Below are 24,687 nucleotides of genomic sequence, written 5' to 3'. Positions count from 1 at the left end.
TCGAACCGCTGTTGCTCAGAGCTCAAACTCTTGAGCGAGCTCTTAACCAACTGAGCCACTCAGCCGGCCCTGATTTGCTTTCTGTCGCTACAGATTAGTCTGTATTTTCTAGAGTTTTCATGGTACATTACCAGGATTCTTTTACTCAGTGTAATTATTTTGAGATTCACCAGGATTCAGTTCTAAAGCAATGTAGTGTGAATCCTTTTGGCACTTTATTTGCCCTCCCTTGTTCCCTACAGAAATTTGCTCACTTTTTCAGCTTGAACACTCCAAAGAGTAAACTAGCTAGACTCTCTCATGAAAGAAGAAAAATATAATATAAAGCTCCATTCACTACCAGAGAGGACCACTCTCCTTTCCCCAAGGGAGAACGTCCACAGCTACCACAAACCACAACACTGATACCAACTTCAAGCTTCTCCCCCATCAAAAAGCAGCAGAATCAAACAATAGCTACAGAATCTTAAATTCTTTCCTTTATCTTCAGCAATCTGAAAAAGGAAGAAAAAAACTCTATAGTCATCTGTCCTTTAGAAAGACTGGGTCTCTCCCTGGAGGAAGAGAGAATCTTTGTTTGCTAGTCACTATTTGCGTTCAGTCATCGACTGCCTCCCAAAGACACAGAGCATCTGTAGTGCAGGGTGGCTGGCTCTTTATCACTTACTATTGCTACCTGGGAAATCCTGTAATGAAGTCAACACACATTCCAAGCACACATTCCAACAAAAGTTGATGTTCTATACATAGATTCACATGCTCAAGCAACTGTTGAAGTCAAACATGCTTAGCTCCAACAATGGTTTGTAGAGGTTTCTCCTTAAAAGGTTGTATTTCAATCCTGAATACTTTCCCTCCTTTAAAAAGATAAGACTGAAAACCCTCCCAGACATGTCTATTCCCTGTGGCCCTAGAAATGAGCTTGACAAACAGCAGTGCTTCAAGAAAATTGTCACACCAGACACTTTTTGCTCCTTCAAATTAGTTTAAAGGTTAAAGACCCAGAATGCTCTTAAGCACAGGTAACCTCATCCTGGCATAAGTCAGTCTGCAAGATCACTGCTTTGTACACCTTGTGACAGCTCTTGAGCAGGTGCCTGGAGACTTAGTTTGCAATGGGCTAGATAAACTCCCTTTAAAAGGCCAGAGCGTCATTCACACAATCATAGTCTTACAGCTGAATTTAAAGATGAGAAGTACTGGAGGAAACTGACTATAAAATAAAAAAAAGGTCGATATTCTATTTTTTAATTAATTGATTCAATACCTAGAGGCTTCTATAAAAAGAGTTATAACCTACAGCGCTTTATGGATCATTGATTGTACATAAGAAATACATATATACATATATTTATTTTTCTCCCATAGGTAAATCAAGCCGCCATTCTTTGAAGTTTGAAATATAGTAAAACTCAGCACATGCCTTCTCCATATCTCTCAGCTGATTTACATCAATAATGAGAATTGGAAGAGTTCTTAGATATGACCGCATGTAATCTCCCACCACATCCCCAAAGAGGAGCTCATTTCTGTAGCTTCCTGAGAGACGACTGCATGCCTCATTTCGCTAGTTCTTAAGTAGTCTTAACTGTTATATTGTTGCTCCCTATAACAAGCTATAAACTGCTTCAATCTTGATTCTAAATCTGCCTTAGAGTCACACAAAATTAAGTTTGTTTCTTTTACCATGATAGACCTTTAATATTTTTCTTCTTTAGGCTTAAATAGCCTCAAACAGATTTCTCTGTCAGAAAGAGAAGCTGAGGGGTGGGGTGGGGTGGGGTGGAATTGGATAAAGGTGGTCAAAAGGTACAAACTTCCAGTTATAAGATAAAGAAGTCCTGGGGATGTAATGTACAGCATGATGACTATAGCTAACATGGCTGTACAGTATATTTGAAAGTTGCTAAGAGAGTAGATCTTAAAAGTCCTCATTACAAGGAAAACATTTTTTTTGGTTTATATATATAAATATATATATGGAAATGGATGTTAACCAAACTTACTGTGGTAATCATTTCACAATATAAGTATATCAAGTCATTATGTGATACACCTTCAACTTATACAGAGCTGTGTGTCAATTATATCTCAGTAAAACTGAAAAAAGGAGAAGGTGATATTGAAAAATGTAAAGCAGCTGGTCGTTTCTTTTTCCAGGATGGGCTTCAATGACCAAATAGGTATATTTCTTCAAATCAGAATGACAGCTTTGCAGTTTTTCTTCATATGTGGGTCAGAAAAGGCTCAACTACCTGGACACCTGGACCAATTCATGGTGTCCAAGCACTGTTTCTCAGCCAAAGCACTAAGGAAAAAACCAACCAAACAAAAAAATCTTTTGTAACAGCCACCTGTGGAATAGGGTCACATATTCCAACTCAAGTTTTAAAAAGCCACATGGTTTAATTCATTCACGGAGAATCAGAAAAACTTGAGCTTTGGATTCTTAAAGATAGCCATTAAAAACAGTGATTAGTGCATCCATTTTCAAGAATTTTGACAATCATCGCCACTGAGATCACTGGGCTCTTAAAGAGCTGTGTAAAACAAAGCAATTCTTACTCTGAGGAAGCAGCAGAGGAAAGGGTACAGTAGAACACTATACTGGCTGCCTACTCGAATCTCCCTGTTCTTCCACATTCATCAGTCTAGCCCAGATGTTCTTCTGGGGTCTACCTTCCTCTATGGACACAGGCTCAGAGAAGGTGAACATATTCCTGAGACCTAGGAGGTGGATCTTAATTAGCTAGATAAATTGGGGGTAATTGTTTCCTTTTTGTGATGGGTTTGGGAAGGGATAAGTGACTTGTCAACAGTGAGACATGAGAGGACTTTGCTGGGTGGGTGGCTTCAAAGGACAGCTTCCTACTGTATTTATATATTTTTAAAAAGCCACTGGAAAAATAAATGGCAGTTATCTTCTGATGAAGGTGGTCTTGTGTGCAGATGATGCCTGCAGGGACTGTGGCAACAGCCTACCAACACAGGGAGGATGGTAGAGCAGAGAGAGTAAGCCTGGATCCTTGATGCTGTGGCACATCCTGAATTAGTCAACCTGGATTCCCCCTAGTTCTTTACATGTGAGGTCATAAATCCTCTTATCATTTAAGCTATTTTGAGTTGAGTTGACAGTTCCTTCAAACCAAAAGCATCCTGAGATAGCCAAAAGGAGTATGTTAAGAGAAGGAGTATCTGGACGAAGCAGAGAAGCCCAGCTCAATTAAGTAGAAATAACTGACAGGGAGAGAGATGTTAATAATCAGCTCAATTTTTTGATTGCTTACATTGTGCCAGGCACTACCCAAAGTGCTTTATGTATCTTATGTCATCTTACAACAATCCTATGAGATACATATTATTATCATCACTATTTTATAGATAAGTAAACTGAGACACAGAGAAGTTAAATAATTTGCTTAAGGTCACACAACTGGTACACAGTAGCATTAGGACTCAAAGCCTGGAAATTTGGTCCTTACCCTTGCTTTCTTAACTTTTATGCAATACTGCCTATAAACTATGGGGAAAGGTGGTCAAAGGCCAGGCGAGAAAATGAAGTCTACCAAAGATACAAAGGAATCATGTAATCTCATAATTGGAAGGGGACTGAGAAGATTTCACATTCAGCTCCAATCCTTCTGCATCTATAATCTTTCCCAGTTGGGTTCTTGAATCATCAGTAACTCTGAAAAAAAGTTGTCCTGACCCTGCTTGTATGCCTCTGGTAAAGGGAAAATCTTTACCTCCAGATCCAAACCTTTTTTGGGGGGAAATTATAAAAAGGCAAAACTCACCTTCCTGTTATTTCCTCCCACTGGCCCCAATTTAGTTCTCTGTGCAAGTTATAAAAGAACAAGCTTAATCTCGATTCCATTCAGTGGCTTACAGAAGACAACTTTATCTTTCTTCCTTTTCTAAACATTCCCAGTTTCTTAAGACAGGTCTTCATATCACATGGCCTTAAGTCTCCTCACCATTTTGCTTCTAGGACAAAAGATGGTGTCCTCAAGTTAACAAAGGCTAGTAATGGGGGGGTCGGAGTGTTACTATTCCAGAGTCAAGGTCCATCTGAAGACACTGAGTTCAAAATCCATCAGAAGATATTTCTTGAGCTCAGGCACTCCTTTGTTCTCCAAAATAACCTAGTTAAAGTCATTTCCAGTCCTGCAATCTTATGCAGAAGGCTCTCCTTACTCTTGGGGCATAAGGATTCCTGGAAACAAATTTTTCTGGGCGAAAACAAAAGCAAAAGTTGCAGCTAAGGGACAAGATAATGTATTAACTTTAAAAAAAAAAAGGCTTAAAAAGTGAGATTAAAGCCAGTACAAAGGGTTAAAAGACAGAGAAATAATTTCCACTCTTCATGCTTTATTTGGTAGAGAGAGGAAATTAAGGGCTTAGGAGGTTTTTTTGGTGGTAGAAGAAAGGAACTATTTCCTGTGTAACTTAACTAGAACAAAGCAAAGACATTCAGCTCCCAGGAGAGCCTAGATGTCTGTTTCCCCACACCTATTTGTGCACATTGTACATTTCATCCAGGCAAACAGCACAGTTTTAAGGCAGAATGTCTCCTGAGGACACTGAGTGGGCTCAAAGCTGCACAGGAGAGGACTGTCAGAAGTGGGGGGCAAGGAGACGGAGTGAGGAAATAAGATGATACAGCGGACGATGACTGTGAGCCAAGATTTGGCAATTTTCAGGGAGAATACTGCATATTCCCCATAAATTTTTTGACTGCCAAGGTAAGTACCTTCCAGAGCACAGTGAGATTCTATATCCTTCCATCAACTCTATAAACAACTTTCTAGGCATTGGGCCAAAAAGAATGCATTATATAGGGGACACTCTGAAAATGAAACAGGACAGTTTCATTTTCTCCCTTTTAATCCATGGCCAAGTAGAGACTGCAAGCAAGAAGATAATAGCTGGAGGCTAAAAATTCTTACTCACCCTGTGGCAAAATCCTTGTAAACTTTCTAGTCTTTTACTAATTAGTATATCAACAGTAAATTACTCTCAATTGGTACCCATATTTTAAAAATTGTAAAATCTAGGGGCTCAGGAGAACGGAAAAACAAATTGTGGTATATTCATATAATAGAATATTATTCAACAATAAAAAAGAATGAACTTTTGGTGTTCACCTTCCTCTGTGGACACATGATCAGAGAAGATGACAATACCCCTGAGCCCTAGGAGATGAATATTAATTAGCTAGATCAATCGTGATTCTGTTTCCTTCTTGTGACAGGCTTGGAATGGAACAAGTGACTATACCTTCATCAGTGTGACATGAGGGGACTTTGCTGGGTGTATACTGACATACACAAAAACATGGCTGATCTCAAAACTATTATGGTAAATAAAAGACGATCTCCCTCAAGAAATACCTACTCTAAAAGTACATTACATGAAGAGCAGGCAAAACTAGCCTACAGTGACTTAAACCAGAAAGTGGTTGCTTACCATGTGGGGGTAAAATACTGATTGGTGAGAGACATAAGTAATCCTTCAGGAGTGACAGAAATATTCTATCTTGTCTGGGGTAGTGTTTACATGGGTGTTTACTACAATTGCGAAAACTTATTAACTGAATGCTTCAAGTCTGTGCAATTTAGTATGTTATTTAAACATACACAGCGGGGGTGGGGGGTTGGGGGGGGAGGACAAAAAATGCCCTTAGGAGTCAAGACAGTGGGGAAAAAATATCTGGAAGGTTAAAAACAAAATTGTTTAGGTTGTTCATGCATAACAAGCCTATTCTTACATTCTTTGACATAGGAGCTAGGAGGGAAAAAAAGCACTCAAGTTTTTGAGCAAGATTATGAACCTGGTTCTTTATGCACTTCAACTCATATCCACCATGAGGAGTTAAGCAACTTGCCCAAGGCTGTACCACTACTAAGTGACAGAACCAGGTAACAGAACTCTGATACTAAATCTAAAGTCTACATTCTTTCTATGACTTGGATTATTGTTTCTATACATTACTTTATTTAGTCCTAACAAAACTCTGTTAGAGAATTTTTCAGATGAAGAAACCAAAGCTCAGAGGAATTAAATAACTTTCCCAAGTTAAGTATTAACAAGAGGAGCAAGGACAGGATTCCAACCTAGCTGTGTCTGATCCCAAAGCCAAAGTTCCCAAGGTGGACAATCAGGAACATTCTTTGGTGTGAAGTGTGAGATGGGAGGGGTGCCTAGATCTAAAGCCTTTCTTTAGAGAGTGTCAGTGGGGGACATATTTTGGGGTTCAAAAGTTAGGTTTGTAAACTCTCCCATCTTTCCACTCAATCTGGGTCACTCCTCATGACTTTAAATTTTTTAGTTTATAGAGAGTATCTTTGATCTTTTCAAGGTATAAAGTATTATCTCCATTTTATAAATGAAATACTAACATTCAGAAATATTAAGTGAATTGTACAGGGCCATACAGTATATATATAAGGAGCCAGAATTCAAACCCAGGTCTTCTTGGTTCCAAAATCTCATGTTCTTTCCACTACAATGCCCAAAGGACAAAAACAAAAACAGTATGATAACGCTGAAGAGGTAAATGGCTCATTAGACCTTGGGAGAGGGGCAAGAAAAAAGGCCCGACCAAGCTATAAATGAGAAATACGGGCTTAACACTCCCCTCTCTTCAAAGAAAGAAAGCAAAATATGGGGGAATAGAGTGTAAAGCACTTATGGAACATGTAAAGCTATAGTTATGTGACAGTTATCAAGTCCTTTAAAGACTTCAGAATTCAACTGTCATAGGTTTCACTAGTATGAGGCCAATAAAAATAATAACAATAATGCTAATTTTCTAAATCAAGAAAGCGTGAGAAAATCATTCTGCTTTATAAATGCAAAAGGATTCACTGGTGTGTAAGGAAGGCCACAGGAGCTGGCTGATGTCCAGAGCAATTCCTTAGGCAAAGTAAAGAGAGAAACAAGATTAAAATGTTCTAGACATGTACCCTTTTTCTTTGCTCAATATCTGTTATGGCTATACTTGCCCTGAAATGAGAACTGCAGGTGCTTTGATCAATGGACTGAAGTGTTAGTTGGGCTTTGTTATAGTTTTTATTGGCTTCTCTACATTCTTGGCCCAAAATGCCCATTTCACTTCCTCAAGTAAAACAGAGCAAATCAAATTTCCTCTTCTTTCAAACAAAGAGCAGCAGTGGAACTTTTCCCTCTGCTGCTTCCATTTTCTTTAGCTTTATCATAGTCATGCCACTATGTAGACAATATCACAGAATCTTAGGGATAGAAAGCACCTTGAAAGTTCACACTCTCTTTTTCTATGCCCTGGCAAGACTGCTACCAACTCAACCCAGGCAAAACATTCTGGAAAAAATTTTTTTAAAAAATCATAATTTACCTACTGTTCATGGCATTTCAGGGTGCCTTCTATTGCTAACTTAAATGCCATGCTGCTAAGTCTATATTGCCCTACTGTGATGATCTTAGAGGTCAATGCCTCCACCTATTAGGTGAAGAGGACACCTAAGTCAACAATTTAGTATTAAAGGAATCTTTCAAACTCTAAAATTGAATGTGAGACTGGTCAGAGAAATAAGATAGGAACAATCTAATTTCACAAAAAGGAACTGGAAAGCTTTAAGAATCATTATTCCAGTCTGTGATAATTTATAGTGGCAGCCCTGGAAAACTAATACAAGTAGTAAATACAGCTTCTATGAAGTATTCTTAGAGGTAGTGAGCAGCCCTTCTTTACTTTACTCACCCCTAATTCCTGCTGACTTGAATGTAAAAGTAAAGGCTGGTGCTTCAGCAGCCATCTGGGACTGTGAGATGATACTACTGTAGGATTGAAAACTATAGACAGGGTGGCAATAGATAGAAGAAACTTGAGTCCTTGACTAGACCATCCCCAGAATGGACTATCTCTGAATTTCCTGAATGTGAGAGAAAAATAAATTTTTGTCTTGTTTAAGATACTATTTAGGTTTTGCTGTACATATATATTAAAAGCACGCACGCGCGCGCGCGCACACACACACACACTCACACACACACACAGAGTGTAGTAGGAATAATGAGGAAAATAATAAACAATTCCTCAATTCCTATAAGCAAGGAATCCTGCAGGAGCACTCTGAGCTTATACGTACATGTGAGGGAAGAGGTAAAGTGAGGGAAAGTTAGCATTTTTATGGAGGCTATAAGAGCATCAGCCTGTGCTCTAATACCTCTGCTGCAAGGAAAAGGCTGAGCATCATTATAGGATGAGTTACGGGCAGCAACCATCAAAATAAAGAATATTCAATCTCCAGAGTACGAGAGGTAGCAAGGATGTTATAGTGGATAAGTTGTTTAAAGAACAATGTTTGATGGCTCAGATCCTAAGGAGGTCTCACTTCTAGAATATCATTAATCACTCACTCTATTGTATGCACAGAGCTAGACATTTTACAAGTAGATATTATCATTCCTTTTTCTTACAGAAGAGTAAAATGAAGATCTAAATGATCAGGGAGAAAACCCTGTTGACTCGGATTTCAAAATATATCTAAAATCTGATGACTTCCTACACGTGTACTGCCACCACCCTGGTCTAAGCTGCCATCTCTTTTGGCTGAATGATTGCAATAGCTTTCTAACTGGTCTCCTGCTTCCAATCTCGTTCCGCTACAGTATTTCTTAAGCAGAGCATCCAGAATAATTTTATAAAAATATTTCAGATCATGTTACACCTTTGTGCAAAATCCTCCAGCTGCTTCCCATTTCACTCAGAGCAAAAGCCCAAGTCCTTAAAATGAGCTACAAGACCTTAAAATGACCACTAGTTCGCCCTCTGACCCTACCTCTTATTATTCCCCCCACTTACACAGTTCCACTCACACTGGCTTCTCCCTGTGCTCTAGTCACTTCAGGGTGATTGCTTTTACTGTTCCTTCTGCTGTAATGATCTCTCAGACAACAGCGTGGCTTGTGTACTCAGTCTCTTCAGATCTTTACTCAAATGCCACCTCAGTGAGCCTTTCTCTGGTTACAATAACTAAAATTACAAATCCAAATACTTCCTATCCTACTTCCTTAAGGCCTTCCCCACAAAAAGTTAAATCAGATAATGAACTGACTTTTTGCTCCTCATTGCTTACTAGATGAATCTGAAGTTTGTTGGTTTGTTGGTTTTCCTCTGAGACAAAAGACGATGGCAAAATGAAAAGTTTACATCTCACTCATAGAGGTTCGAATAGCTCAAAAGAGGGGGGCAAACTCATGGACCTCTTGAGTCTCAATCTTTCAAATCTGTAAATAGCACTGGAGACGAGAACAAGACCCATCATTAGTTTTCAAGTATCCCTGATGTAACACATAAGAAGAGAAACATTAATATATATTTTTTAAGTTTGTAGCAGAGGATAGTTTTATTAGAGCAGAAAGTTACAGCTCTCCAAATGAGAGGGGGGCCACCATAATACTCTTGACTTCTTTTATTTACAAGATCTAGAGGGGGAGTTTTCTTTGTATGAGTGACTTAGTCTCTAAAGCAATAAATAAAGCACAGAAGAAGATACATGCCATGATCTGCTATGACCAGGAACTAACACTGACCTGAGTGAAATCTCCCAGATCAATGTCAATAAATATGAACATGCTAGGAAAGTGAAGATGGAAAACACGGAAGCTACTCCCAGTTAATCTTCTAACTCCAGACCAAATGGTATGTAAATGTAACATCGACAGGGACCTACCATATCAGAGTTGAAGAAAAAGAAGGGAATACAAGAAAGGAAAAGCTGCCAATTCCTCACTCAGCTTTAATGCTACCCAAATAAGCAAGGCCGCTTCAGATATAAAGACAAATCTCCTCTGGTCTAGAAGGCCAGACTTTGACTTAGACTTGGCATAAGCCCAACAGACTGCAGCAGCAGCTCAATTCACAAATATTTCCTACCATATCTTCTCCCAATCAAATCACATTAAGATGATAATGTATCATTACAGTGTTTATATTAAACAGCAAATTCTAAAATAAAAGAGAAAAACACCATATACCATTCTTGAAACATTTTATTTCACAGCTCTATATACAGTTATGGTATTAATGTCATATATCACTGAGTACATGAATTCTGCAAGGTTAAATGATGATGTGTTTATGTTCTATCTGCTCATTGGCCCCTGGGTCAGCCAATCTGAACCAGGATTCCATGGCAACAGGCTCTATCACTAAGAGCTACAAGATGAGATTCCCCTTGCCTTTCTTTTTTTTAAAAAATAAAGCATTTTCCACAGAAACTGCTGTAAAAAATGTCAAAGAATATCTCTACAGACAAATAAGAAATGCTGTCATTGTGATATACTAAAAATGAATAGTAAGGGAAAAAAGTCAATAGCAATGGCAGTGAATCTATGCAAATAACAAGGGATCCCCAAAACTCTGAAGATTTCCTCGTTTAATTTAATCCTTGAACTGCAAAAAAACCAACACCAGGACAAATTGAAGGATTAGTATAAGGAGAGTGCTGCCCAGCTAAAATCACAATATTGAAGCTTCTCATGCCACAAGATATAGAACTAAAAGTTTTAAGACTGCTAACCTTTGTTTCCCATAACTTTTTTTTTGAAATGTTAAAATGAACATTAAAACTCACAGATATCAGGCTTTTATTCTCTATATTGTCAAATCACAGTCAGCTCTTTACAGTCCTTGGAATTCTATGTCTGTCCTCTTCTCTATACTCCTCTCCCCACCACTATGCTTAGAGAAAAAAAGATTGCCATGTCCAAAACAGAAAATAATACATTTGGGCCAGCTGAGTGGCACATTGGTTAAGAGTTGGTTTGGGACACCAGCTCTGAGCAGGAGGGCCCCGGTTCGGATCCCATATGAGGGCCAGTGACGCTGCGCCTTCTATAGCTACGATGGTGAATGATAGCTCGACCTGGAGCTGAGCTGCCGTGAGTCACCGGCAACGGCGTAGACCACAGTGGACTGCCATAAGCTACGTGAGTAGTGAGTAGCTGGCAGCCGGCGTGAGCTGCCAAGAGTCACCGTGAGTGACTGTCCAGTGGCCGGCGACCAATATGCCTCACCCGGGAAGAGTGCAATGATAAATACCAACATGGGCCAGAGAAGCCACATCTTCCACAACTAGACTGAAGAACAAAAGGACAGCAACTTGTCTGTTCCCCTTCCCCGATTCCCCAATTAAAAGAAAGAAAAAAAGAAAATAATACATTTGCTCTTCACATACCACATGCCTCACCCCCCTACCCCCACCCTGTTCCTTCTCTCTCAGCTGCAGACCTCCTTGAAGCAGAGGAAACGAGGTAATTATAAACTAGATGAGGAGACTAGACAAAAAAAGACTCATCATTCTCCCCAATGTGGTCATTAACATTCTAAAATCCACCTGATGTATTATAAGGTATTCCCCTCTTTCTGGCATGCTTTTCACCAATAGCTGACTTAATATCTCTGGCTGCAACAAGCTACTTTTGTCCCCAGCTTCTGGTATACGGTGGTAAGTGAAGGCTGAGAAGTAGAATCTGAGATGTCAGGGTTAAAGTTCACTTGGAAACTGTACATTTTCATCTGGCTCATATATATTATACTTTTGTTTTACTTGTGGTAAAATACATATTACAAAAATTACCATTTTAATCATTTTTAAGTGTACAGTTCAGTGGCATTAAGTACATTCACATTATTGTGCATTATAAAAGAGAAAATGGTCTTAGGCACAAAAGCCATGGTGTTAAGAGACTATAGGGAGGGGGACTGGGAAGCTGGGTGAAAAAGGTGAAGGGATTAGGAAGTACAAATTGGTAGTTACAAAATAGTCATGGGGATGTAAAATACAGCATAGGGAATATAGTTAATAATACTGTAATAACTATGTGTGGTGTCAGGGGGGTACTAGAATTACTGGGGGATCACTTCTTAAGTTAAATAAATGTCTAACCACTATGCTGTACACCTGAAACTAATATAATATTGAATGTCAATTGTAACTGTAACCGCCGAGCCACCTCAAATGGTCCTATCTTGTTTGATGAGGTGCTGAGTTGTTTTTCAGGGACAGGAGACCAGGACCACGGGTCACATCGCCGAAGCATGCAAAAAGGAGATGCGCAGAGGAGAGAACTCTGGCCTCCAGTTGCACCTGGAACCAAAGTCTCGCCCAACCCCACCCCAGGGACACAAAGCACCAGGACATAACTGGAACTTGAACACCAAAACCCTTTCAGAAGCCAAGGGTCCATTGTTCAGGAAGATCCAGTGTTAACACCCCTTTATCATAAATGGCCAAGTTCCAAGGTTCTCCAATTAAAAATTGCCTACCAGTACTTCTGCATACCTATTTCTCCTACCCCCTTTAAAGCGCTTAACCTAGTCCAGAGAGCAAGATGGATTTAAGGCACCATTAGGTCTTCCATCTTCTTGGTGCCTTTTCAATCAATAAACCTTTCCTTACTCCAAACTCTGACGTTTTTAGTTTTGGCTATCAGGCACGCAGATTATGGTTTGGTAACATAAATGAATAATAAATAAATAAATAAATAAATAAATAAATAAATAAATAATATTACAGTCATTCTTTCTATGACTATTTACTAAACATGTATTTATTGTACAAGACACATATTAAGAATTATAGTGAATATAAAGAATAAACAGTCAAATGTTAAGACTCTCTGACACTACTTTCCAGTAAAAACAGCTACTGACATGCATATTTTCAGTATGTTTTTCACATGCTGAATGTAGTTTCTTATATGCACATCTTAGTTTTCAAAAAAGTCCAAAGTAGATGGAAGTCTACATCTCGTCAGCACTGCATTCCAAGGGACCCAATCCATAAGGGCAGACTAACATGAGAAGCAATAGACAGAGTACCACAAATTTTCTAGAACAGAGAAAACCTCTTCTGTTCCACTGTTTCAAATTTCCCAAGAATTCTTAAGGAGACAACCCAAAAAGGGGGATACAAACAACTTGTAGTGGGAGTCATAAATTATATCAAAGCTAAAAAAAAAAGTTATTGCACAGAAAATCACTACTAGGCCTCTCTCTACATCAGTTTTCTCTATACCTCTATACTTCCATAAGAGAAAAACAAAACATTTCACTCTGGTCCTATAACCTTTTCTCTTTTTTTAAAGATCTGGGATTGTACATATAAAAGGACAGCATATTTATTGATCTCAGAAGGACAAGAAGCTGCATGAATAGGATATTTTCTCAGTGATGTTGCTTCTCAATATGAAAGCCCCAGGCTCTGATTATAGGAGGCTATCTTCCTCAAATAATAACAGCAGCAGCAGCTATCATTTATTGAACATTTACTGTGTGCCAAACACTATGCTCAGAAATTTATATAAATCATTATATATATATAGATAAATAGATAGATAGATAGATCACCATAACACATTCTGAAAATTTACTTTCAGATAATAACAGTAAGGACTTAAAGTATTTTTATTCTTGTTCTATGATTAGAAAAGTACTATAGATTTTTTATACTTATAGAAAACAGTACAAGTATTAGAAAAGTCACCCATAATCTGTAACTCAGAGATAACTCTATTAATAACAATAATGTTTTGAGATATATTTTTCTAAACTTTGTTTCCATATTTGTATGAAACTGTTATCCATATTGGATATGTTTCCATGTCCAATAATTTTTATGTAATTTACATTATATAGAATACTTTTATACCATGCTTTTTACTACTACTAAACTGTGACCATTTTTCTATTAATACTTTTAACAGTCATTTTAATAGCTATCTAATATACATGTACCATAATTATTTCTCTGCTATTGACTATTTAAGAAGCTGTTAATTTTTATAATAAAATAATGCTGTGATGAATATCTTTGTATCTAAATCTCCATTTACATTTCTCATCACCTCCCTAGGATAAATACATTCAAGAGTTTTGGAGATAAAAAAATTCCCCCTTAGTTTTCTCCAGTTAATAGAAACAAGGACAGTCATACTACCTAATTATAGTGTTTCTCAACTGGTCCTCCAGCAACACAGCAAGTCCACTGAGCACATCCTGTGGCAGTGCCTGGACTGGAAGGACATTCACCCAGGCAGTGCTCCTCACTTTTTTTCTTCAACTCATGCCCCTTTTTAATAATATTAACTCTCCTTCCCCATATATTCCACCAGAAAAGATATGTACCCTGTATTCCTTAAGATTCACTGGCCTAAGATAATTAATAGGGAGGAAAGGATAAAACGTTACACAGGTAGATATTCTCTTTGCCACTAATGTTACACACCTGACTAGCTCTTGTCGGTGTACCTTGGAGCAATCCAAAAGGAGAGTCCTCAAAAAACAGAGTAATACTCTAAGTCTTTAATATGAAATTGAAAGAAGGTAAAAGGGCATGGAGATATTCCACCCCCATATTTTAGTATTTGTTTGTGTTTTGACATTTGGTCCATTTAAGATTCCAGATTTTTTGAAGCTAGAATTTAAGGAGTTTTTAAACACAGTACTTTATATAAATCTTACACTCACAAATATATGGAGGGAGAACACCACATCAATTCACACAGAGAAAAGCAGAGGATAAAGTTTCAAAGGTAGGCAACATAGGTAAGTATGTACTAAGATTTTAAAGTAGCTCAGAACCAAAAGTAGAAAATAAAAAACAAAACAAAGTATTAAAAAAAACCAATCAATTATCACCTACAGAAGTCAAAAGATCAATGGTGGCCAAACAAAGAAAAGAAGAGCTGTTAATCTGAGGGAACATGTTCACAATTTGGCCTATAAGCATCAAATTAGGAAAAAAAACACTTTCCAAAAGGATCAACTGTGTCAATTTTAAGCTTCAATATTTAGATTATACTTATATTTATTTTAAAAAATCAGTATCGGGCCGGCGAGTGGCGCGATGGTTAAGAGCTGGCTTGGGACGCCAGAGGGCCCCGGTTCGGATCCCACATATGAGGGCCAGTGACACTGCCCTCTACAGCTAAGATGCTGAACAACAGCTCAACCTGGAGCTGGGCTGCCGGGAGTCGCCAGCGACGGCGAGGCTGCAGCCCCTGCTGCAGTGGGTTGCCATGGGCTACCATACGTAGCCAGCAGCCAGCGTGAGCAGCCAGCAGCCTCAGTGAGTTGCCGTCCAGAAGCCGGTGACTGATCTGCCTCGCCCGGGAAGAGCGCAATGATGGTGCCAACTTGGGCCAGTGAAGCAACATCCTCCACAACTAGATTGAAGAACAAAACGACAGCAACTTGTCTGTTCCCCTTCCCCCAACTCCCCAGCACTGTTCCCATCCCCCCAATTCCCCAATAAAAAATCTTTAAAAAAAACAAACAAACAAAAAAAAACAATTCCCCAATTAAAAAAAAAAAAAAAGTCAATATCCTTCCATGGCTTGAAAATCTCTCCTGGCTTCCTCAAAAATTACAGGTGATCTGAAGATATAAATGGTATATCCCTGTTTAATTTCTAAATATTAATGATAATGGCTAATGCTAACTAAGTAAGAGTTTAAGATGACCAGGAGCTATGTTAAAGGCTGTACATGTATTAACTCTTTTAATCTTTAAAACAGCTCTAGGAGGTGGATACTATTATTACCTTCATTTCATACATTCAACATATGAAGAAATGGAGAGGTTAATCTGTCCAAGGTGACAGAACCAGCAACTGGCATAGCTGGGATGTGAACTCAGGCAGCCTATAGCGGTGAAGGCAGTAAGCCACTATGTTTTCCCAAAAAAAACAAGCTCCCAACAGGCCATATAGCAGTGGGTGTGGGTGAGTTAGGAGAGGAGAACATGGGAGAGAAGCACAGAAATAGTCATTATCAATTTGGCCAAAGTTCTTCCAACATATAGCACATTTTTAATTATCCCAAACAGGGTGATGTTAAACACTTTTTACAAAAGCAGTTCTTGATCTTTTCTTCCTTCTTTAATAAAAAAAAGTGGAAAAAAGGAAGGATAAAAAGAAACAGATCTTCTCCAACACCTTTCAACAGCTTTTCTTCCCTTGACCTTTCAAAACCTTGGTTAGAAAACAAAGGTTAAAAAAGAAGGCACTTCCAGTTGAAATAAAAAGACATCTAAATAATATTTCCATTGCTAATGACTGGAACATTTAAGAAAGACTTTAGGTCTATCCCATTCACTTGCAAATGGAAGAAAAAAACGAAGTTAACAAAACCTTCATCTTTTAATTTCACAGCCGTTTTCTTCCCCCTCAAAGGCTATTCTTGTCTTCGTTGCAGACAAGGGAACTGCTCCCAGTGACGTCAGAGCAGTCTCCCAGCAACGATTAATGAGGGTTGTCCACCACAGGGGTTTCCTGAAAAGCTAGCAAAAAATTATCTACATATTTGCTGCAATTTTGAGATGCATGGATGCAGTGGAATTTCTCTTAACCCTTACAGCTCCAGTCTCTGGCAAGTTTGTAATAGGTTAGTCCTCTGGAATGCTCTTGGCTTACTCTAGGATTATCTTCCTTTCCTGCCTCCCCCACTTCTCTCTAAATAAAATTAGAATTTTGTTAATTTGAAATATTTAAGGGTGTAATAAATATTAATATAATTGAATGATCATAAAAAATAGGACTGCATAATGTAAGCTGAAAAGCAGACATTACTTTTGAAACTTCACATATATAACAGAATAAATGAAAGCACAGAACAGAAAAGAATATCAGGATAGAAAATAAACCAGCAAATTCTTAAAGGTCATTTTCCACATATGCTATCCAAATACATCCATAGATAAGCAAACCTTAAATTTTCCTAGGCTCTAGTCTACTAAAATTTTCACACTGACCTTTGCAGGCAGCCCTCCACAGATCAGTGGTATTAAAATGGGGTTGCATAAAAAGAAACTGGAAACACAAGCACTTAATCCAAAAAGATAAGTTAGGTTCACACCTAGAAGTATATCTAACAGTTTCTTCCTAAAGCTTTGCTTTAGCTCCATACATGCAAATAAGAGTTTTATTCTACTACAGTGGCAAGAAATTTTATATAACTACCTATTTTTGAGGTCTGACAGAACAGCGAACAAACTGCATGCTCAGGACCAGTGCAAATAAGGTAGAAAAATTCCAAATTCTAAAACTCAAGCTAGAATTATTCATGGATGATAGGTTCCAGAAACCTGCTTATGAGCCCTTTTCATTCCATATTTAGAAAAAGCAATTAGGTAAAATTCATTAGCAGAAGACATATAGGGTTAATTCAGGCACTCTGCTTCAGCAATTCTAACTTTGGCCCATCTATTCCAAAACAAAACAAACAAACAAAATAGCATCCCTATCATTAACAGCATTCCTATCATTAACAACATCCCACTTTGGCTTCAGCTCTGTTCAATGCACCCCGTTATCATCAAGGCAAAGATGGGAGAACGCACCGCTTCTGATGGATTTTTCTTCTTCTTTCTCTCTGTCCCCTCCCTTTCAGAAGAAAAAGACTGCAAACAAAATCACTACGTCACAGGAGGTAGAGGGAATCCCATCTCTGCACTCTTTAGAAACCAAGACCAGCAAACAAAAACAAGCCAATTATAAGAAACAAACAAGTAATCCAAATAAGAAGCAGTAAACCCACAGGGAAATTCTTATGACAACCTCAACACATCAAAAGGCATGTTTCAATAAAAAGGCTGAATAAATTCCTCCTAAGATGTTCATAATCAAAAAGGTTTCTTAGACACAGCAAAAGCAACATATTTCGTCTTATCACATTTAAAGACTAGGGGACAGTTACATAAAGACATAAGAGAGACATATTCACCAGCTGGGTGTGGATAGCTGTGGAATGACACAGTGAAGGATATTTATAGGGGATTCCCTGCTTCCTGCAATGTGCGTCAACAGCATCACCAAAGAGAACAGAAATCACCACGGTTCTCATAAGCTAAATCTGAATGAAGCATCACTTGAAATAGCCATGAAAGAGGTAGAATCTGAATATATAGTAAAAGTTCTAGCAAACCTAATTTTAAAAATATTTTAAAGATAAAAAATATCAAAACAAAAATGCCCACAAAACCCTCACAAAACTTAATATATAAAAATTCTCTAATTTTTCTAGTGTGTTAAATTGGCCAAGGTACAAAAGATATCTATTTTTTTAGCCGCTTCCCTACCCAGTCAGTGGAGTTCAAGGACTTTATATAAAGAAAGAAAATTATCCAAAACTCACCCCAGATGGATCTGCACTTAAACCAACAGCAAGCTCACATTACTAATGGAGACCTCATTGTAAGAATCTGTTCTGCCCGAATTTTGCCGGAAGAAATTCCTCTGGGAAACCTGTGCCTCTTCCTCCCCGCCCACAGTCCCCTCCAGCCCCCTTCACCCTTGAATGAAACGCTACTGATCCTTGAGGCTGCGTCTCCAGCAAGCTAATTGCTCTGACAAGCAGCTCTGAAGCAGACCATGGCCCAGCTGTTCAGAGGGATGTCACTTAGAGCTCTGCCAACAGTCACACTCGCGTGTGCGCGCACGCTCACTCACTCACACACTCACACACACACACACACACACACACACACACACACACACACACACACAGGCTGCAAGAATCTCCCCTCCACCACCTCATTGCTCTCATTCAAGTACTTCAGTGACATGCCTGCCTCCACACTGCTCTTAGGATCGCTTTTAAAGACACAGCAGCAGCTCTTTTCTGCTGCATAAGATGAGGTGCCAAAATAGTCTTATGAAAGAATAATGAGTTGGGCATATGTATTTAATTAAAAGCTCAGTTTTAAATTTACTTTGCCTTTTTCTCACCTGCAAAATAACTGAGACCAGAGAAATGGTCTATGCCTAAAAGCTACTGGCCTGGACTTTAGAAACTGAGACCAAAACTGGTTACAGCGAATTTTCTTTCTAGTGAGCTTTATTTAGTAAAATCATTTTTCATTTTGGGGAAGAAGTAGGCAACATATGATACTTGTAGCTATGTGTTCCTCCTCCCATATCTGTCCCCAAAAGGATGGGGAGAAGACTTTGACTATAAAAGGGAAGAATAAGGAAACTGTCAAGGCACCTTACTGATAGAACTGATGGAAAAGGATAAGAACACAGTATAAGGATGGGAATGAGGATAAACAGATTAAAATAAAGTAAGTGGTAGAAAGAATACCGGGAAAGAAGAGTAAATTGTTCTTAAAGGGATGTGTGGCTGTGGAACAGAAGACTCAGAAATGACCTTAGGCCCTAATTTTTAAGAGCATCAAGAAAGGTAGTAATAATCTCTGTTGCTAACGCAAGAAATAGACATTATAGGTGGTGCAAGGTTTGCAATAGCACAAAATAGCATATGGGTAGTGTCCAGGCATCCTGAAGAAAACAATAAGACCTGTCACAAAGACAACTAGTCATTCATTAAAACACGTATTTGTTGTATGTTTGTGTTCTTACTATGGGCCAGACACTATGATACAGTCTAGGAATATGAGGCATATTCAATAAGGGTCATGCAGAAGAAGAAAAAAGAGAGGATTCTGGCTTTTACTCTGTATGAGATGAGAAGCCATTAGAGGGTAAGAAGCTTATCTTGAAGGGCCAAATAGACCACTGAAAGAAATCTGGCTTTTACACTTAGCAAGATGAGAGGCCATTGGGAGGCCAAGCAGAGGAATGACATTTTTTAAATCTATATTTCTTATTTACCTCTAAATTTTGGAGAAATATCTAACACACAAAATTTGCAAAAACTGTCACCTAGGTTCACGTACAGATTTAGTATGTATGTGTACATGCATGTATGTGTGTGTAATTTTTTTCAGAACTATCTGAGGTATTCTCATAAGGACCTTCACACCTAAAATAATTCAGTGTGTATCTCCTAATAATAGTCACTCTAACTATGAGAATAACCACTGGGCAAGCCCTACATGAGTTAATGGGTAGGAAACATGCAAAGCAGGTCTAAATAGTACTGCAAAAATTTAGAAAACTGAAATGACTTTGGAATTATCATTAGCTGAAGGCTGGACAGAACTTGCAAGCTAAACCCACCCAGGTCAAATATCTGCTAAAATAAAAGTCAATATTCACCACAGCATTTAAACAAGCCTCAGACCCTTGTAATATAATATTCAAAATTTCCAGGATACAATCCAAAATTACTTGGCATACGAATGACCAAGAAAGTCTCAATTTACATAGGAAAACAGATAAACAGATACAACATTGAGATGATAGAGTTGTAGGAATTATCTTGACAGCTATTAAAATGACTATTATAAAAATGTTCCAACAAGTTAGGAAAAACACTCCTGAAGCTAATGAAAAGATAGAATATCTCAGAAAAGAAATAGAGGATATAAAATAGAACCAGATGGAAATTTTAGAACTGAGAAATATAACAGCCAAAATATAGACACTCACTTGGTGGAGTTCAACAGCAGAATAGAAACGATAGAAGAGTCAGTGAATTTGAAGATATATCAAATTCGAACTGAACACAGATAATTTTGAAGACAGATCAAATTTCAACAGAAGTATCAAATATGAATCAGTATCAAATATGAACAATAAAGAGAAAAAATATTGGGGGGGGGAAATAAAGAACAGATCATCAAGGACCTGGAGGACAATACCAAAAACTCTAAAATTTGGGCCATCAGTATCCAAGGAGGGAGAAAGAGTATGGTAAAATATTTGAAGAAATAATGGCTAAAAACTTCATGAATTTGGCAAAAGGCTGACCCTATAGTCAAGAAGCTCAGCAATCTCCAAACAGGATAAACACAACAAAATCCATTCCTGAATTCATCATAATCTAACAGGTAAAAACTAAAGACAAAGAAAAAAAATTTAAAGCAACCAGAGAAAAATGATGTATTACTTATTAAGGGAACACTGATTTGAATGACTTCATATTTCTCATCAGAAACTATGAAAGAAGCAGAACATTTTTAAAGTGTTAAAAGGAAAGAACTATAAACAGAGAATTCTATATCCAGAGAAAATATCCTTCAGGAATGAAGATGACATTAAGCCATTCTCAGATGATGGAAAACTAAGATAATTTATTGCCAGCAGACTTCCTCTAAAAGAATAGCCAAAGAAAGTTCTTCAAAAATATGGGAAATAATACAACTAAACTTGGAATACTAGGAATGAAGGAAGAAAAATACAAATGCTAAATATCTGGTTACATATAATAGACTATTATTCTTCCCCAAATGAATTCTTTAAAATAGGTTTGAAAGAAAAAATTGTAAGATTATATCATGTAGTTTTCAATGATGTAGATAAATGTAATAGATAAGACACTACAACATTAAGGGGGATAGGAAAGGAACCTATGTGGTGGTAATATTTTAATATTCTACCTAGAATGCCAAAATATTAATTCTAAGTAGACCATTAAAAGTTAGGTTTGTGTATATACACATACACATATGTACATGTGTGTGAAGAGAAGATAGAGATCCCTAGAGCAACTAATAAAGAACTATATAAAAAGATAAAACCAAAACTTAACAAATAAATTTAAATGATTAAAATACTACAAAATGTTCAAATGACTCATAGGCAGGGAAAGGGAATCATGGAATCATCAGAGGATTAAATAGGAAGAACAAAGAAAAAACAAATAAGATGGTAGACCTAAATCTAAACATATCAATAATTACATTAAATGTAAATAGTAAAAAAATACCAATTAAAAGACAGAGACTGTCTAAATAAATTAGAAACTCATTTCAAATATAATGATATAAGCAGGTTAAAAACAACAGAATGAACAATTTTATATGGTACTTTAATAGTGAATACATGATATTATACATTTGTTAAAACCCACAGAATTGTACAGCACAAAGAGTGAACCTAACATAAATTATGGATTTTAGCTACTAATAACCTACCAATACTGATTCATCAATTGTAACACATGTGCCACACTAATACAAGATGTTTATAATAGGGGAAACTGTGTGTATTTGCAGAGAGTGGGATACGGGAACTCTGTAATTTCTGCTCAATTTTTCTGTAAACCTAACACTGTACTGAAAAATAAAGTCTATTAATTTAAATTTTAAAAGATACACTATACAAATACTAACCGAAAAAAAAAAAAGCTGGAATGGTTATATTAATATTAGACAAAGTAGACTTCAGAGCAAAGGAATTACCAGGGATAAAGAAGAACACTACATAATGGTAAAAAGGACAATTCGTCAAGAAGACAACAATTCTAAATGTCTATGTATCTAATAACAGAGTTTCAAAATACACAAAGCAATAATTGAGAACTTAAAGGAAAAATAGAGAAATGCTCAATTACAGTTGGCTATTTCAACACCTCTCTTTCAGGAACAGACAGACCCATTAGACCAAAAATTAGCAAAGATGTAGAACTGAACAATATCATCAAACAACGGAATCTAACTGACATTTATAGAACACTCAAACTAAAAACAGAATACATATTCTTTTCAAGGGCTCCAGGAGCATTCACCAAGATAGCCACATATGTTGAGTCATAAAACAACCCTGACAAATTTAAAACAACTGAAATCATACAAAGTATGTTCTGTGACCATAATGGAATTAAACTAGAAATCAATAACTAAAATGTAACAGAAAAATATTCAAAGACTTGGAAACTAAACAACATACTTCTAAAAAATCCACTGGTCAAAGAGGTAATCTCAAGGGTAACTGGAAAAAATTTTGAACTGAACAAATATGTAAATACAATATATCAAAATTTGTGAGATGCAAACTAAATAAGTACTTAAAGGGAAAGCTATATTAGCACTAAGTGCTTATGTAAGAAAAGTAATGTCATGTACTAAATATCTGTGTCCCTCCAAAATTTGTACATAGAAGTCCTAACCCAGTGTGCCTTTATTTGGAATGATTAATTAAAGGAAATAATTAAGGTTAAATAAGGCTACACAGGTGGAGCCCTGATCCAACAGGATTAGTTCCCTTATAAGAAGAGACACTAAAGAGCTTGCTCATTCCCACCCCCCACCCCCCCACACCCCCATGCACAAGAGGTCGTGTGAACACACAGCCAAAGGGCAGCTGCCTACAATGCAAAAGAAGAGGCCTCAGAATGAAACCTGCATTGCTGGCATCTTGAGCTTGGACTTCCCAGCCTCCGGAACTGTGAGAAATAATTTTGTGTTGTTTAAGCGACCCAGTCTGTGGTATTTTGTTATGATAGTCCAAGCTGACTAATATAAGCAGAAAGGTCTCTTATAACCTAACTTTCTATCTTGAGAAACTAATAAAAGAACAAAATAAACTCAAACTAGTCAGAATGAAGATAATAATAAAAAACAGAATTCAATGAAATTGAAAACAGGAAAAGAAAAAACAACAACAATGAAACCAAAAGCTAGTTCTTTAAAAAGACCAATAAAATTGACAAGTCTTTAGCAAGACAGACAAAGAAGAGGGAAAACACACATAATAACATAAATGAAATAAAAATCACTGCAGATCCCACAGACATTAAAAAGACAATACAGGTGTATTACACACAATTTTAAACACATACATTCAACTGTTTAGTTGAAAGAGTCCACCTTCCTTAAAAACCACAAATTTTCAAGTCACCCTAGCTGAATTATATAACTTGAACAGAGTCCACAAATAGACTCATACAAATGTATCAACTGATTTTTTACAAAAGCAAAAAGGCAATTTAATGAAGAATGGACAGTCTTTTTAGCAAATGGTATAGAAAACACTGGACATCCAAAGGGAAAAATAAATGAATATCAATAGAAAAATTAACTCAAAATGGATTGCTGATCTAATGTAAAACTATAAAATGTTTAGAAGAAAATATAAGGGTAAATCTTTGTGACATGGGATTAGGCAAAGAATTCTTAAGACACCAAAAGCACAATCCATAAAAGAAAAAAAAACTGACAAGTTGGGTTTTATTAAAATTAAAAAATTTTGTTCTGCAAGACACTGCTAAGATAAAGACAAGCTAGTAGATGGAAGAAAATATATGCAAATTATGTATTCAACAAATGACTTGTATCCAGAATATATAAATAACTCTCAAAACTCAATGATAAAAAATAACCCAATTTAAAAATGGGCAAAGGACTTAAATATAAAATACTGATAATCATAGTGAAGATATGGAGCAACTGGAACTTTATACATTGGACCTCTCTCTCATGCATTGGTATAGCCACTATGGATAAGTTTGGTAGTTTCTTATAAAGTTAAAATACACTTACCAGATGACCCAACAATCCCACCACTCCTAGTTATTTACCCTAGAGAAATGAAAACTTACTTTCATATAAAACCTGTATAAACATGTTTATAGCTCTATTCATAATTGCAAAAGAAAATGAAATCAACCTAAATATTCTCAACTTATATTTTATATATATATATATATATATATATATATATATTTCAAGTTTATAAAACAACATAATGATTAGATATTTACACCCCTTACAAAGTGATAACCCCCCCCAAGTCTATTAGTGGTCAGGCATCTACACAGTCTATGAAATGATCCCCTTGATAAATAAGTTCAGTACCCATCTGGCACCCTACATACTCTTTACATTATTGATTACATTGCACATACTGTATTTCACATCTATTTTGTGACTACCAATTTGTACTTTTTTTTTTTTTTTAAAGATTTTATTGGGGAATTGGGGGAGGAGAACAGCGTTGGGGAATCAGAACAGACAAG

At 37.0% G+C, this 24,687-nt stretch overlaps 1 protein-coding gene across 16 annotated transcripts in view; it reads right to left on the bottom strand.

Moving 5' to 3' along the window:
• The window catches only part of R3HDM2 (R3H domain containing 2), a 144,600-nt gene that overhangs the window by 42,895 nt on the left and 77,018 nt on the right, over positions 1 to 24,687 (bottom strand). Inside the window, exon 1 of one of the 16 annotated variants that reach the window (XM_019657597.1) lies at positions 18,181 to 18,253. The exons of the other annotated variants lie outside the window; for them this stretch is intronic. The gene's annotated coding sequence lies outside the window, so the exon portion shown is untranslated. Of the gene's footprint in view, positions 1 to 18,180; positions 18,254 to 24,687 lie in introns of those variants that run through there. 16 annotated transcript variants of the gene reach the window in all.

This window comes from Hipposideros armiger, unplaced genomic scaffold, assembly GCF_001890085.2.
Source record: "Hipposideros armiger isolate ML-2016 unplaced genomic scaffold, ASM189008v1 scaffold_277, whole genome shotgun sequence".
NCBI classification, from domain to species: Eukaryota; Metazoa; Chordata; class Mammalia; order Chiroptera; family Hipposideridae; genus Hipposideros; species Hipposideros armiger.
This window is presented reverse-complemented; position numbering and strand designations above follow the sequence as displayed.